General features: G+C 33.0%; 1 pseudogene; it reads right to left on the bottom strand.

The window, feature by feature from the left end:
* Positions 1 to 4192: 4192 nt before the first annotated feature.
* Positions 4193 to 15477, bottom strand: LOC142642412 (putative disease resistance protein RGA4; annotated as a pseudogene).
* Positions 15478 to 17476: the final 1999 nt, after the last annotated feature.

Raw genomic sequence — 17476 nt, 5'->3', positions numbered from 1 at the left:
AGGAAATGAAAATAATGTTTTCGCCATAATATTAAAAACGCTCCAACAAATTGTTTTAACTTTTAATTAAGTCATTTATTACTGTAGTTATTATTATTCCAATAATTCATATAGAACATAATGGGGTTTGATAAGAATCAACACTGTGATTGTTCAATAATTAATAATAATAATAATAATATCACGTCCCATTCCCAAGCATGATTTAAAGAACCGTTTTTATATCAAGTTATAAATTTACCCATTTATATATCAATGGCATCTATTAATATTAATACTTCTCTCTATTTCTTGTCATAACCTAGTATGTGAACTGTTGTCAATGGTGGATGGCAAGCTATGCTCTGAAGAATTTGATCGATCTGATGCTGACCGCAAATCGAAGAGTGTATCCAACAAACCAAATAATTATAAAATATGCTATGTGGACATAGGAAATCCCAGTCCCGACTGCAATCCGTTTTTGTGTGATACCAAGTGTGTAGCAACATACGGTGTAGGTTGGGGAAGTAATGCACTTTGTATTCAAGTCGGACCAGCAAATCCTATTCAAAATTATGTTTGTCATTGCAACTATAATTGCTAGGCATGTAAAACGACATATATCAAATAATAAAATAAAACAGAGTTAGATCTCGGTAATTATGGTTGTCTCGTGTGGTTATCTTCTACCGCAAATTGATACAATATACAAGTTAGAACTTGAAAATTATTTTTGCCTCAAGTGGCTATCTTCACTTACAAAAAAATATAATTTCATTAAATATGAGCTTCGAACTGTCATTTTCATTGTCACAAGGTATCACCCTGCATGTCTAAGGACAAGCAAAATCTCATAACATTTTAACAACATCATTGCTTTGAAATTGGGTAGGTCCCAAAATGCTCTCTTTGTATTTGTTTCATTTTATTTTAATCTATAGTGGGTTGATATCTCATTTGTTGTGAAAATGTTGTAAGATTTTATTGTGCCCATAGAAAAAAATTTTGGCATTTAAATTTCACGATGCAACTTAGTATTGAGGCTAATTTATATTACCATATATGTTGGGAATATTAAAAATTTTACAATATAAAACTAACAAGCTCACATCCCGGCACTCAAAAAAAAAAATCTATTTATGATGTTGTTGAAAGAAAACCAAGCAGGCAATAACATTATTGTCACATTAGTATATAAGTATTTTTAAAAATAAAATAAAATTTGTAGTACCTTTAGCATTTTTCTAATCAATTTTACAATAAAATATTTAAAAACTGTAATTAAAATGAACGACCTTGATACCGCAAATAACATAATATATGAATTTTCTAATTAATTATTTTGTATGTAAAAACTTTCATATCAATTTATAAAATTTATATAGAAAAATTTGTAGGATCCCTTGTTACTTGTAGAAGAATGATCTCTAGTACTCAAAAGTCAATTGTGACCTATAATTAATTGGTACTTTAGAAGTAATGTTTCTTACTCTCAAATAATAATGGGTTCTTATAATTTAAATTGGAAAAGTTAACAAATTCTCTAAAGACATATATTAGTAAACCATTTTAGGAAAAATTTTATGGAAAAAGGAAAATAAAAAAAAAATTAATATTTTAACAGCTTTTTCATTTTCCCATAAAAGTGGTATAAAAAATTTATTAAAGTAGTTTATTAACAATTGTCCTAAGGGCACTCATTAATTAATATGACCCTAATTAAATTTATGACGAGACATAGCATTTATGTCAAAGAATGAAAAATTAGTATGAAAGTATTGAATAATGACTAATAAATGCCCAAAGTATAGGGGATAGGATGTATTTAATGCGTCATTAAATAATGTTTTATACTTAGCATTTTTCTTATTAATTTACTATAAAATATTTAAAAATTGGAATAACAATGAATATAAATATAATTGACATCGCAAATAACATAATATATGATTTTTCTAATTAATTATTTTGTATGTGATAACTTGCACGTTAATTTATAAGATTTATATAGAAAAGTTTGTAGTGTTTTTAGTATCTCTTGTACGAGTATGACCTCAATACTCACAAAGTCAATTGTGGCTTGATGTAGCTTTAATTACTTCCTAGTGAATAGAAATGTTAAGGTTTCTTTATTAAAACAAAACAAAACATTTAAAAAAAAAAAAAATCAATGTTATACTTATTCCTCTCACATTATGGTGAGTCCCATTAAGTAGATTCACGATGGGATCCACACCTACCACTCATGTGAAAGAGCAAAATACCACATAATTGTACTTTGAGAATGCTAATAATTTTTCTTCTCTTGATTATACCACTTAAATCTCAATCCATGTAAAATGATTGAAACATCTTTCTAGAACACTCAAATGTCACACCCTTTCTTGATCATACAATAAAAATTACATCTTTTTGTTGTATAGCTGATGGGTTTTATAGGCCAAATTAGGATGGTTGTGATTCATACCTTTTTTTTTTTTTTTTTGCAGAAATTGTGATTCATACTTATTTGTTCACCGTTGCTCGGAAATATTTGTAGAATTATGTAAATGAAGCTATTTTTTTCATTTTATATTTTTTTGTTGAACTTAAATACATTATTTTAAATGAAGTACATTAAGTTTTTCAATTAAATTTAAATACCCAGTTGTATTGACTACTAAATCCTAACACTTATCTTTTTTAAGGATAATGAAATTCAATAAACTATATTTCTATATTTTATTTTCAAAGAAACAAAAAATCACAATTTCAGATATTGTACTCAAGTTTTATGTTCAAGAAATTTTCCGTGTAAATTTTTTTACTATTATTCAAATTTAGCAACTCTTTTGGGGGCAATTTGCCTATTACCCATGATTCATGTATTCAATGCTCAATTTTGTACTAAAAAAGAAAATTCCGACTGAACCCATAATTTGAGAGAAGAGTGCAATTAAACCATCAAGAAAGACGTTTCATTCAGCTGCCGCAAATGATGTATGCTATGCAGTTTGCCAAAATGAGAATTTCATGAGTGCTATGGCGTTGAGGCTAGCTACACGAAACCTCATGTGTCCAGCCTACAGCTACCATATTCATAAGCTTTCATTATCAGCAACCAACAGAACCCGTCAAGTCAAGTCTCCTATTCTGTTTGAAATTGGAGAGTGTAAGAGATGTGAGTGGAAGAGAAGAATTTGTGTGAGGGGCCGATAACTAATGAGTAATGTTATATTTTGCCTTTACATATATACGGCGATTTCAACTTTAACATATATTTTGCCTTTACACATTTATATACTTTAATTTAGACGTCTACAACTGAAAAAATTAAAAAATAAAATGCAATGAATTATTCAGTTACTTAAGTTATCAAAGTTCCATTTGGTAATTGCCTCACGGCAATAAGCCACAATATAGTAATGGTAAACATAGTTCATCTCGCTTTTGACAATAAGATTCGGGAATAAGCCGCAATGTACTGTATGAAATGAGTTTTGCAATTCCTTTGGACAATTCTTAAAAATCTTTTGTTCTACAACTTATACAATAATTTGTAAATTTTGTTCTTGTACGAGGACAAGAACAGTAGAAAAGACCTCCATAAAGAAAATAAGGACTTACTCTATCAAGATTGAGATGAGCTTCCCACGATAAAATATTGTTATCCAATACATGCCCTCATCGATAAAATATTATAATAATAATAATAATAAATAACACCACCTTCAATTTGAACCAAAGTTGGATTTATTTATTTTTTTCCTGGGTTCTAAATAACTTCTTATAGAGAACATTGGAGAAAGAAAGTTTTGGTCTCCATTGTTAAATAGGTACATTTTAGTTAAAAATCTAGTGGCATAAACTAATCATAGCCAAGCAATCAAGTGAACATAATTCATTTTACTCCTATATCACATGGGTCTACTTGCAATTCCATAAAGTATTCCATGTATTTTAGCTGTAGCCGTTAACCAAGTCATTCTTACTGTTCTTCACTGATATTCTTCTAAAAAAGGAGCATCATCATAGATAATTAGATTCTTGTAAGGCACGAATAATCCAGGAACCTGCAGAATTTTGTGCTTCCTTTACTCTTGACTTTTCATCTCCCTCTATATATAAAATACCATCTACTGCTGGTATCTGAACTGATGAAACATATTTCTTGTTGTGTGGTGGACCCTCATGCTTCTCAAGGCTGCAAGTTATAGCAAAAGTACATTCAGATTCAATATCTTACAATATAGATATGAAAGTGAGAATTTGGAAAAACAGTGAATACTTGAGAAGAAGAAAAGCATGAAAATTTTATATCCAACATAGGTGGTGGTTTAACGGTACACACATGGAGGAGATAAAAAACAAGAAAGATGTGAAATAGTTATTCAAGAATGGAAGATGTGAAATAGTTCATGCTAGTCTCAGCCATAAATAAATAGAGTTAAGAAAATATCTTGAATTAAGAAAAAGCACAAATTCAACCATCATACAAGTACTTAAAAAATAAATGGTAGGCACTGATCCAAGTTGAAAAAATTTGTACAAGTAAATTCAATATCATCCGAACAATAAGCCTTTTGATAACATAATAGAAAGGACTACCACCTTTCAAAAAAAAAAATCCAATGAGGTTTATAATCCAATATAGTTCAGAAAATTGAGAAACACAAAATCCTAGCTACGAACAAGGAGAACAATCAAGCTCATCAACCAAAAAGACAAAGAAAAAGAGCCTCGACAGTTGAATAGTAGCTTTGATAAATCTCAATAAGGATCTGGTAACATTTAAAAATAAAATAAGTGTTACTAATTTCAGTCAAAGTTTATCAGATTGTATAATTGTATTTGTATCCAACTTATAAAGGAATAATTCTTGATTTCATATTCAGATTCCCCTTTTACGTTTGCATATGGTAGTTGTAATGTTAGGAATCAGAGGTATCCATTGTCAAGAACTAAAACCAAAATCAAAATCTCTAAAAGTTTCACATTTATACATTTGCTAAAGGATATTTTAGTGGGCAAATTTCAAATGGGTTACATTATACTTTTGCTGTGCTGTAGTATTATCCTGTTCTGCAATATTTAAATCTGCATCCACTAAAACCGAAATCCATGAACTTCCAAGAAATTTAACTCTGTACAGGTGGGTGGCCTATCACTCCGTGATAGAGTGTACTGAGGCCTCAATGTGTATCTGACGTGGCAGCTCCTGATTGGTGGCGTAAATAGCCCCTTTTCTGCCAGCTCCGGACTGAGCGTTTTCTCCTATTTTTAACTTGCGAATTTATTTTCTCAAGGCAATAATATTTTCTGCAGGGGCACTCCAGATTTCATGACACTGATGGACATAAAAACAAGAAATTCATAGAAAAGAAGGGACTTGTTTATGATATAACTAAACTAGGTAACACATATCTTTAGTACCATTTGTTTTCCCCCAACTGCAAGGTATTGTTATTTTCTTTGCTTTTATGAGGTATTCAATTATAAAACTCTTTAATCAGAAAAATGAATTCCTGTACTTGTGCATAAAAAGCTCCAAATTTATAGTATTTTTAATTTATTTTTTCAACAGATATAAAACATCTAATTGTCCAAGGAGGCATTACGATTTAATGATATGCTAACTATCCTTAAGCGGTCAAGACTACACCAAAGGCGAATAAAAATCCATGTTATGTAAGTGCCACATGCCAAAAAAGACTTATTAATTAATTCAACCTGATACCTTCTTTGTCTTGGGTGCATTTGTCACCACTAATGGCATGCAGTGAGATACCTGGTGTTTCTTGCTCATCCATTTGCTCTAAATCCATAACCACCTCTCTATCTTCTTCTACAGTACATGCCATGATCACAGTGATTTCCCCCTTGCTGCCCTCTTCCCTCTGAGTGCTTCCTAGAAGCGGCAAAGTGTGCTTCCCCATCCTTTCGTGTGGAAGAGAGTGCCTCAATCTTGGATTAAATCTCTGTGATTCTCTCAAGCATTTGTTGCTGACTTAGTCATGAGAGAACTGACATTCTGTTAAGCTATACTCTTTTGTCCATCCTCACACTCTGATACCACTTTTGTTCATATAGGACCGCATCCTTGCTAATGGTGGCTAGCTTTGGATAGATTACAAAGATCAAAATAAGATAAGATTAATTTGAGAAAATCCTGACCTTCAACTACTCAAAAACTAATTATTTATCTATTTGACAATTATTAAAAAGTATCACAACTCGTTTTTATATTAGATGCTACAATGTTCAAATTCAAAAAATATGCTCATAAGTAATAACAACCACATTACAGTTTAAGATAGAGAGTTTAGGATGGATGTATGGGGTAGGAAAGATGGGTCAAAAAAAGTTTGGACTGTTTGAAAGAAAATAAAGTTTTTGCCTGGTAAATTTTTAGCCGAACTGAAATGGGGTTGCTATTTTGATTCCTTAAATTTTGCTATTTTGCTGGCCATGGGTTCATATCACCAATTCTTAATGTCCATGATATATACAATGTCATGTGTTCGGCTACGAATCCATCAGTTATTAAACTAATGAACGTAAAAAATATCTTTTTTTTTTTTTGAGAAACACACACACATATATAGGGGAAGGGGATGACATAAGGGAATAAACTCACATGCCAACACCAAAACTACATGCAGCTAGTATCGCAGAGTAAGTGATAAACTCCTTCTCAATATTACACCTTACCGATATGGGACTACTCAACAACATTGAGTATCTTTTTTTTTTTAGAAACACACACACACATATATAGAGGGGAAGGGGATGAGATAAGAGAATATATTTAAGTTATTAAACTAATGAATGTAAATAATAAATCTATCTCTACTCCAAGTTACGGTCACATGGTGGACCTAATGCATGACCTCGACCCCCCACCTCTTTTTGCTGCAGCTTCCCTTATCTTATGAGGAAGAGGCAAAGAGATTATTTCTTATTAAAACAAAAGAAGGAATTTATTAAAATAATATTTTTATGTTACCGACCATTGCACTCCTGTCATGCATATCCAAAATGCATGACAATAGAAATCAAATCCGCACCAATACATGTTCTATTACACAATATTATTTAAATACAATTACTATAGAGAAAAGAAACTGCAAGAATAAAATGAACAAGGTGTACTGTACATAATCAACAGTATGCAACAAGCCAAAATGAAGTGCAAAAAGCTTCAAGCAAGAGCTTAATAACCTCACCTTATATAGCAAAGTCCACAGCAAAAACAAAATGAAGTGCAGAAGCCTGTCCAAACCAGAAGCCTGGTTTCCAGTATATAATTCAACACACCCTTGCTTTCAAACATGGTAGCAATCATGAGGGTTGTCTTCTGTTTAAATCCCATCATCTTTGACCCAATTCTCCTCCTATACCACAAGCTTGCCTCATCAATATCATGAAATTCTTCTTCCATAGAACTTTTGAAACCAATTAAATCATCAGAGCCCAGTAATTCAAGAAAATTTGAAATGATGTCGCTGTCTTGTTTCTCAAATTCATTGCCCATGATGAAACCTGTAGGAAGGTTTCCACTTGGAACCACTGCACATGGAAATCACACTTCTTAGACCTTCACACAGTCTCAAATGCTGCTCCTGAATTTACAAAAAGAGCAAAGAGCATATTAGAAAGAAAAAATGCACACATAGAAAATTACACAGAAACACACAGACAAAGAAAGAGCTCCACTCTGATAAGCATCTATAAAATATACTAACATATAAACAAATATTCAAGTGTTAGCTACATATTCATAAAACTATCACCCAAATTCAAACCAATATTATTAGGATCGTAAATGCAAACCAGTGCTCTGAAAACCTTAAAGTGTTAGGAAGAGGCACATCAAAGACTTTATCCAATGGCAGCAGAGCAAAGCCCCACGTCTATACGTGTTGCAGGCAGGCATGAGGGGCTTTGCAATGCATTCATAGACTTGCATCAGTTGGCTGGGCTATAAAGCACCGATGCCATGTGATCCCCCATAAGGCCACATCACAACAAACATGACCAGACATTTTCTCATTGGTACCAAAGATACTAAGCATATCAACAAAACCATGAGATTCAAAACATAAATTACATCCTTCTCTTACATTTTGTTAGCAACCAACCAAGATGCTTTAAGCATTCATAAATTAAAATGGAAAGCCCCATATCCAATTGCTCTATTCCCCATTCATTAATTCATTCGTTCATTATTTATTTTTTCTTATATGTTTTAACAGACACAAAATGATATTTAAAAAAGAATCATACTCTAAATAACATATCAACCGATTAATGACACCAAATGCGGTAGAGAGATTCAAAAAATAACTTCAAAACTCCCACACCATCAGAAACAATAGGAAATCAACCATGTATTTATACATTTACTTAAAGAAAACACAACAAAGCACAATTCATGTAATGTAAATGCCATGGCAGTACGATGTTCATAACCCATATAATGAAAAGCACAACCAATAATCTAGCCAAGCCTGACAATTTTAAACTAAAAAGCAAACAAGTTAAACATATTTGACAATATTAAAGTAGAATGAATCAAGCCAAATAATGTAATGCGTGTGATTGTCACTCCCATTAACCTTAAGCAGACCTACACCCAACATAAAATCAAATGCTGGAAGCATAGTTTTTTTCACTCGCTACATAACACAACAATGCAACTTTCTTTCAAAAAATCCACATGAAAATAAATTGATAAACCATGTTAAGCCATGGCCGTTAAGTCAAATCAACGTTGTGATGTTTGAAAATGGGTTGTCGGGTTTACTAGGTCATGGGAGACAGAGAATGGAAAAGTGAGAAAGAAGGAAAAAAGTATGATCATTACCATTACGTACAGTAGAAATAACCTGTTAAATGATTTTTTTAATTCTCCTTTTCAACCTTTTTTTGGGCAAATTAAGAAGTCATTCTGCCGAATGACTCTTTATTTTTTATTGATAAAGGATCCAAACTCCCTGCTTTAGATGTAAAAAAAAGAAAAACAAATATATATATATACACACACACACTTCTTTTATGACGAGTAAAAAAGTTAATTAAAAAATCATGAGATCAAGCCCAGTTTTAAGTTTAGAAATCAAGAATTGAACTTATGATTTCAAAACTACCAAAGAATGCCACATTGTTAGGAAAGGATGACAATTTTAGGAATTTTTATTTTATTTTAAAAATATATATTGGCAAAAAGACTCCCTCCTCAACCCTGGTTGCAGTGCTTGTAACTTGGAAGAATAAAGGGATTTTTATATCTCACATTCTTGATTCCTACATAAGCACAATTTAGTCCATGTATTTTCAATTTGAATAATTGACTCCTTGGAAATTATGATGTGATTCAAATTAGTCCCTGTAATTTCAATTTGAACACTTAACCCCTTAGACATTATTTTGTGCATTGGTATAGTTTGTACATCTTACCATGATTTTTTTTTTTAATTTAATTTCCTTAGGTGAAATCAGATCATTTTTTGAATCTTAAGAAAAAATAAGAGATTTGTGGGAATAGGTCCTACTTATTAATTGAGACAAAGTCACTACCTCACTACGAATTCAAATGGAAACATAAAATTTTTCCACTTTTGCATTTGTATCTATATAACGCAAGTCAATTTTGTTTCTCAATTGAAGTAGTACCTTCTCCTCACTGAAGAACAGGATGGAGAGATCTCTTATACACACCATTCGTTTGTGTTAATTATAAAGCCAACCAAGACGAAATAAATGAATGCATTGCCTAATCATAAATTGAGTAAGAAATTGTAATTCAGGCTTACATGTTTGTAACATAATATGCATACCTTGCACTCGAATGCATGGCAAGGAACTCCCAGCCATTTATAGCATTGGCCCATGTCTATGCAGTTTCATGCTAGTGATGTTATGTTTCTTCTTCAATTTCTTGGACACAATATTCATGGCAGCAACTCCAGAAGATTTCACTGTAATCTCTTCTGTAAAGCTGAAATTACCTACAATATTTGGAGATACCTGTATCGGTGTTAAAATTACTAACTGTAGACTAAAGCTCAAGATGATCTCGAACTGGAGGACTTTAGAGCATAAGGAGGAAAACTGGCCACAAAATAAAAACATATGATAATGAACAAATACAGTCGAAAGATACGTGACAGCCTATAGCATCAGAACATACGGAAAAAATCTTTCCAACATAATGTCTAAATAGACATAACAGGCCAAAGCAAAGGAACATGTTGGAACAAACAGAGACAAAAGTGAAGGACCACAAACCTAAGTCATAAGTTCCATATATGCAATCTCTTTCTCCATATATGAAATGCTCTCTCTCTCTCCCCCCCACACACACATATATATTTTGCTTCACACTGCAGAATTTTAACCACACAAATATATTCCTTAAGTCTAATTCAATTTTAAAATTCCTAACACTTTTGATTATTACTGCAGAACAATGGCTGCTGCCATTCTAGACCAACTGACATACCTTTCTACTGAAAGTATAATCACTATTATGAGACCCAAATTAATTGGAAAAGGATGCTTAAGGATCTTTAACGCAACACCAGACCAAGAAGAAATCCCCAAAGTTTTGAACATTAAGGATGACAGAAAAGGTCTACCCCTGGATGGAGCCTAAAAGACACTATAACCTTGCTTTTGTCCTGTATAAACTTCATTGTTCATTACTTCTATAAAACCTAGATTTCCCTATGCTTCATTAGCTGACTTGCTTCACAATTACAGAGCCCTCAATTGGTTTTGCATATGAGATTAACTGAGATGTTTCTCATCATAAGAAAAAGATAAAACAAAAAGTTAAGCACATACCTAGGATGTGAGATGTTTTTACCAATTGTCCCTTGTTTCCTGCTAGCACCCTTTCAAAAATTAGCTTTGCACTTCAAAATATCTCTGCATAAAGATAGAGTAAAGAAATTTTCCAAAACATCAGTAGCAAAAAAATATAATAAAATAAAACACTATGCAGATGTCATCTCCATTTAAGCAAGTTATGGACAAACAACTAAAAACATCAATAATTAGAATTTTAAGTGGTTGCACACTTGCACCCAACTGACAGTAAAGATTCTAGTAATTATTTTCTAGCTGAAACTCCAAAAAAGGCCTCCTTATGATTTTGAGGCAATCTCGTCTCATCCCTCTCTCACCCTCTCTATTTTTTTCTTCTTCCTTTTCTTGCTTACTATCCTTTGTGCATTTGTTCTCCAGAGTTTATAACCATATTTAGCTATTCTTTAAGCCTAATCTCAACCTAGAAATCCTTAAACATAATTATTAGTGCAGTATATCAGTATCGACCAACTCGCAATCTCTTCTTCAAACAGCACAATCAAGTTCATGACACCCCAAAATCATTGGAAATGGTTTGTGGATTTATAGTGCAACACATAAGCAAGAAGAAATAAGCAAGTTTAGAACAATAGGAACATTAAAAAAGGAAATACCTTTGGATGCTACCTAAAAGACACTGTAACATTAATCTTGCCTTAGATAGTATGCCCCTCCTTAATTCATTAGTTCAATAATTCAAAATATTTTCTTATACTTGTATGAACCAAGCTAATATTGTAAACTATAAAATTTTAGTATTGCCGATAGACACAATAGCTCATTATTTTTCTTCACATGCCAACTCTTGTTTACGAAGAGAAGGTTGAATCAACAGTGGTTCTAGCACAATGAGAGAGTAAAAAACCTATGCTTGTTTTAATAGAACCCAACAAGTAAAAAAATGTATATTTTAAAAGAAACCCAGAAAATATTTATCTAAAATTTCAAATTTTTACATAAAAACAACTAAAATCAAAACAAATGAATGAAATCCCAATTTCAAAGAAAATAAACAAAATTTAGAGTTTTCGCTTTTATAACACTTACGCTGTCTTCTTCCCTCCTTTCTTTCCATTTGAAATCCTTTTGTTCTTTCTGCAATTTCAGCACCAATCACACATTCAGAAACCCAGATAATGAGACCCAGGCTATATCTAGGCGAAGAAAAAGAAGAGGAAAACGTAAAGTTCTGTTATTTACTTATTTGTAGATTTTTTTTTTTAAGTTTGGTTTTGCATGTGCTTTGGAATTACTGAAATTATAAAAGAAGTTTTTAAAATTTTAAAAATAAAATAAAATCAGAGAAGAGTGAACAACATACCAAGGAAGTGTATGCAGTACTTCAACTTATTTTAAGAGTTGGGATGTGAGAAATCTTATCCCAATCCTCTCCATTTTCCTTCTCGCATCTTTGCTTTAATTTGGGACATTTGTCAATACACAGGGTCTGTAAAGAGGTGAGGTGACTCATCCCTTCGGGAAGTGACGTCAGATTGGAACACCGCTCAATATGTAATCTCTCAAGAGAAGTTAGGTTTTTAATCCACTCCTCTGGCAGAGAGTCCAACTCGTCAAGCCCATCCAAATTCAATAGCTTTAATTTGGAGAGAGGAGGGGAAATGGAGGAGGAAGAGGAAGAGGAAGAGGAAGAGGACGGAAATGAAGAAGCCCTTCCTCCCCTATTATTCATCTCTATTGTCTCTTCCAATGCCTTCCAACTGCTCTTCCACAAATGAAGCCCGTTTTCAAGATTTGGAAATAGTGGCATGCAAGTCATCTTAGGGCAATACCAGAACTCAAAAAAAGAAAGACGCGGAAAGTATGGCATGTGTTGGTGATAGTGATTAGTTGATGATGATGATGATATTGTTGATGTCGTTGTTGCCTCATTCCCCTTATCCACACTCCTCCACCATCCCTTTAGATTGAGGCAAATAACGAGTTGGAGTGTCTCAAGGGATGGGAAAAATGTTGATGGTGATGCCAGTGAAGCAGATATCTCATCATTCATATCCCCATTTGTCATGTACTCCAGACCATCCATTTGCCAAATATCTAGTACTCAGAGAGTTGAGAGTTGATACAACGGTGGCAAATATTGGCACTTCTTACACTTGTATATATGTAAATTAACGAGATTTGTTAAGAATGAAGGCCAACTTGAAACTCTCACACCCATGTACCCGTTCACTCTCAAAGATTTTAAACTTTCGTGTGGTTGGAGGCTATCCATGGAATTTTCATCATCACTGGCATCTACACCATCATCACCCTCGAAATCCCAATTTAACATCAACTCACTGAGACGTTGCTTCTCCTTCAAATTTACAGCCTTGAATTCTAGAGTGGCATCTTTCAGTCGTGCCAAAATTTTTATCTCTAATTTTCCTCTCAAGTCATTTAGCTCGTTTAATTCTGCTAGCCCACTGCAATGCTTATTAGAAGAACCTACAGGACCCTTACTCACAACAAATAAGTTCAATCTTTGAAGAGAAGTCAATTGCCCTAATCCAAGTGGCATATGAGTCAAATTCTCACAATATTCTAGGTCAAGGTACTTGAGACTGACCAAATTTTGAATATCTACTGGTAACTCTCTAAGCTTTTTACACTTACAAAGCTTTAACGTTTGCAAATTCACCAATTTTGTAATAGAACTAGGGAGAACTTCCATATCATTAGAGGAAAGATCAAGGTACTTTAGAAGCATCAAAGTATCTATAGTATTTGGAAACATCTTCATATTTAAACCATGTAGGTCTAATGCACGCAAGTATTTAAAAGTAGAAATAAGTTTTTTGAGAGTTGATTCTTCAATTGTTCCCCGACTATAATTCGACTTATCGGATGCCAATATAAATGTTCGTATCTTGTTTGCTTTAACCAACGTGCTTAAATTCTCCTCAAAGAATGAAATATTGTAAAATGGAAACGATAGGTGGTGTCCTTTTTCATTCACTTTTTTTGCATTGGAATCAACCAATGTACAATCAATCCTTGATACATATTGTGCAAGATCATGGATTAAATCATGCATTTTAAACCCCCTATTCATGCCTCCATCTTCTTCTGCTTCTTGGAAAAAGGATCTCCAAAGTAACTCCATGAAGTACTCATTGGCAACATCCTCCTGTTGAATGTTCTCCTTGGGTGATTGGATAAACCCTTGTGCTATCCATAATTGTATCAACGTTAACTTATTAATCAAATAATCTTTGGGAAACAATGAACAATAGGCAAAACAACATTTTAAATGTGATGGGAGATAATCGTAACTCAATTTTAAAACTGGCATAATACTATCTCTTAATTGAGTGACATCTGTGAGTTTAGTATTCTTGATGTGTAACCACTCATCTTCAGTTTTTTTGAAGAATAAGACTTTTCCTATTGTCCTTATAGCAAGAGGCACTCCTTGACATGTTTTTACTATGTCCATCCCAATTTCTTTGTGCTTAGAATTGATGGTCTCCTGGCCTTTTTTAAATGCCATTTTCTTCAATAATAACCAAGATTGATCCCTTGACAAGCCTTTCAGAAAATACGGTGAGATAGTACTAGTAATCTCCGCAACCACCTTGGTTCGGGTAGTTATCACCACCTTACTTTCCTTTGCACCACCCATCAAAAGTCTTTTCAAATTACACCAATTTTCATTATCCTCATTCCAGACATCATCCAATATAAGTAAGTACTTCTTTTGATTGAGAGTTCTACGAAGTTCATTTTGCAATGGATCCATGTCTAGGTTTTCAGGTTTTCTACCGGTTGCAGATCCAATTATCATTTCAACAATTGTTTTAATGTCAAAGACATCAGAGACACACACCCATATCTTCAACTCAAACTTAGTTTGGACCTTCTCATCATTGAATACATATTGGGCCAGTGTGGTTTTTCCTAACCCACCAATTCCCACTATTGATATGAATGAAACATTAGCTTCCACATCATAGTCCAACAACAGATCTATGATGGCTTGCTTATCCTTTTCTCTCCCGATAACTTCTTCATCAGGTACAAAAGAGTGAGTTTGATCCCTCCCCCTTGTCACAACTCGCGTCTCTAAAGGACAACCTACCAACTTCAACTGAAATTGGTCCCTATCATTTGATATATCATTAAACCTCTCCCTCATAGCCTTTAGTTTGCGAGCCATCTCAAGACCAAAAACAAGTGGATTTGAACTAGAAAAGAAAATGCGTACCTTCTTTACAATTTTATCACCATCCATCACCTGTTGCTGCAACACATGAGTGGTGAACTCGCTCAACAAGTCATCCGCATCATAAACTGCATCTCTGAGATTCATAAGCCAGTGCTTGACTTGGTGATTCTCGACCTGTTGCTCCTCCGCATCCTGAAGTACAGCTTGAATAGCAAGAACAGTGTTCTTCATTTTTTCGAGATTATCTTTGACACCCCAAATTGATCCGATCGGTTGGAGAGTGGAGGAGCCCAAGCTTTCAATGATCGTCTGCACAACGCCATACAGAATTGCATCAGCCATCTCTTCTTGTTGAAAGAAAGAAAACGTAGCAAACTTAGCTGATAGAAAGTAGTTTGAAATATTGGAGGAGGAAGATTAAAGTGACTGTGAAGAAGGAAGACTTGGTAGTCAGTAGTTATATAAAGTCAACTTAGAAATTAACAGATAAATGTGAACAGTGACTCTTTTTTTCTTTTTAGCTGAGAATGTGAACAATGGCCCCACTGCTCAATAATTACTACTTTAATAACATCCCCACTCCTCAAATATAGTTGTTTATTCTTCACACGAATTAAACATACATGTGCAATGCTCGCGAATCCACGCAACAATTGTGAGTGTTAGTTCCACAATCAAAGCTGTATCGAGTTTTTTTTTAACGTTTAAGATAGAATTTTTTTCATAAATTATTTGTACAGTTGTTACAAACTCATCCACCAGGACATGCCAGTGGGAGGTACGTGGGCCTATGCATGTCTCTGCATATGTCGTCATTCCAAACGAATACAACATACTCCTATGCAACCTTAAGAAGAAAAAGCACTCTAGCCTTACAATACGAATCTCGGACTGTTTGTGAGAAGAATTGGTTAAATTTTGCAAATTTAATAAATAGTTTCCTTCTCGATAATCGATATTGGTTTCGCGTGAAGATTAAAGAACCATAATTGAGTTTTACAAGTGACTTTGCATGTGAACGTATGACTGTTAGTAAGAGATTTTACTGACAACTTGCAAATATAATAACGATTCCAATGTGGTCGCGCTTGAAAAACTCAAAAGATACCCCACTACTCGATAATGGTTCCAAAGGGTCGACAAAAGACATCCATAAAGAAAATATTGTTATCCAATATTCTAACCAATATATATATATATATATATATATATATATATTGTTAAGATTGAGATGAGCTTCCCACGATTTAAAAAAAAAAAAAAAAGAGAGAGATGAGCTTCCCACGATAAAATATTGTTATCCAATATTTTAACCCAAAAAAAATAAAAAAATTGTTATCCAATACATCGCCCTCATCGAAGTTTTGTATGTATTTCAATGTGTTTATATGATTCTCTAAATGAAATGGGAAGATTTGCATATTGGGCCAGATAAAAAGGTTTGGGCCAATACTTGGGTCATTTAGGGTCATTAGTTAGGCTTTGTGAGTCATTGGGTTTTACACGATTCTAATAATCTTAGTAGCGGTTAAGTTTTTCCTCATTGGATTTGTGTCTATAATGTTTACAATAATCTCGATTTTCCCTCTAATTTGTTACTCTTTTGCCACATCATACTCCTTTTTGTCCTTCATATGTCTCTCTATTTTTTTATTTGTAAACAAATATATATATATATATATATATATATATATATATATATATATATATATATAATGTTCAGTTGACCACCTAAATCCACTTCTTTCAAAGTCAATTACATTGTGTCAATGGCAGCACTGGTAAATTTTGTAGGGACTCATCAAGAAACTTAAATTAAACAAAATTCAAATATCTATCTCTCTTTTATTTTTCTTTTTACTATTCTTTTAGTTTTCCTAATTAATCTTACTACACACTCTTGACATGAATGATCACTCTATAAGTATAAATTTTTGTAAGGTGAAGGCAATGACCAGAGTTTAAATTTTCAAGAAAAAACGTTACATATATGCACAAGTATAAATTCTTATGAGATGTGGGGGACAAGTGTCGGAGTTTAAATTTGTAAGAGAGAAATTAGGCTATAGTAGGATTTCTTTCTCAGATTTTAAGGCCTTCAACCCTCATTTCCTTCCCTAAGTTGGCTATTCTAAATTTTAAGGTTAGAGTAGGATTTCTCTTTAGGTTTAAGATGGAATGTCATTCCCAAACATCAAGGGAGGAATGTATAATGAACTAATTACTCTTTTTTGGCCAAAGTAATATACGACCAAGTAAAACAAAAGAAAAAAGTATCTTATGTTTTAGACTTGTGAGTTGGCAAGTTCATATTGGTTTTCATTTGAATCCATTACTAACGTTATTTTTTTACTTACCACTAACAATTTACCATATTAACAAGTGTCAAATTTGTTATCAATTTGTTTTGAAAAAAAAAAAAATCTAAAACTACAATTAATTCCACATCAATTTTTACGGCTATCTAACAGTGAC

Source organism: Castanea sativa, chromosome 7, assembly GCF_040712315.1.
Source record: "Castanea sativa cultivar Marrone di Chiusa Pesio chromosome 7, ASM4071231v1".
Lineage (NCBI taxonomy): Eukaryota > Viridiplantae > Streptophyta > Magnoliopsida > Fagales > Fagaceae > Castanea > Castanea sativa.
The sequence above is the reverse complement of the archived record's forward strand: the minus strand, read 5'-3'. Positions and strand labels throughout refer to the sequence as shown.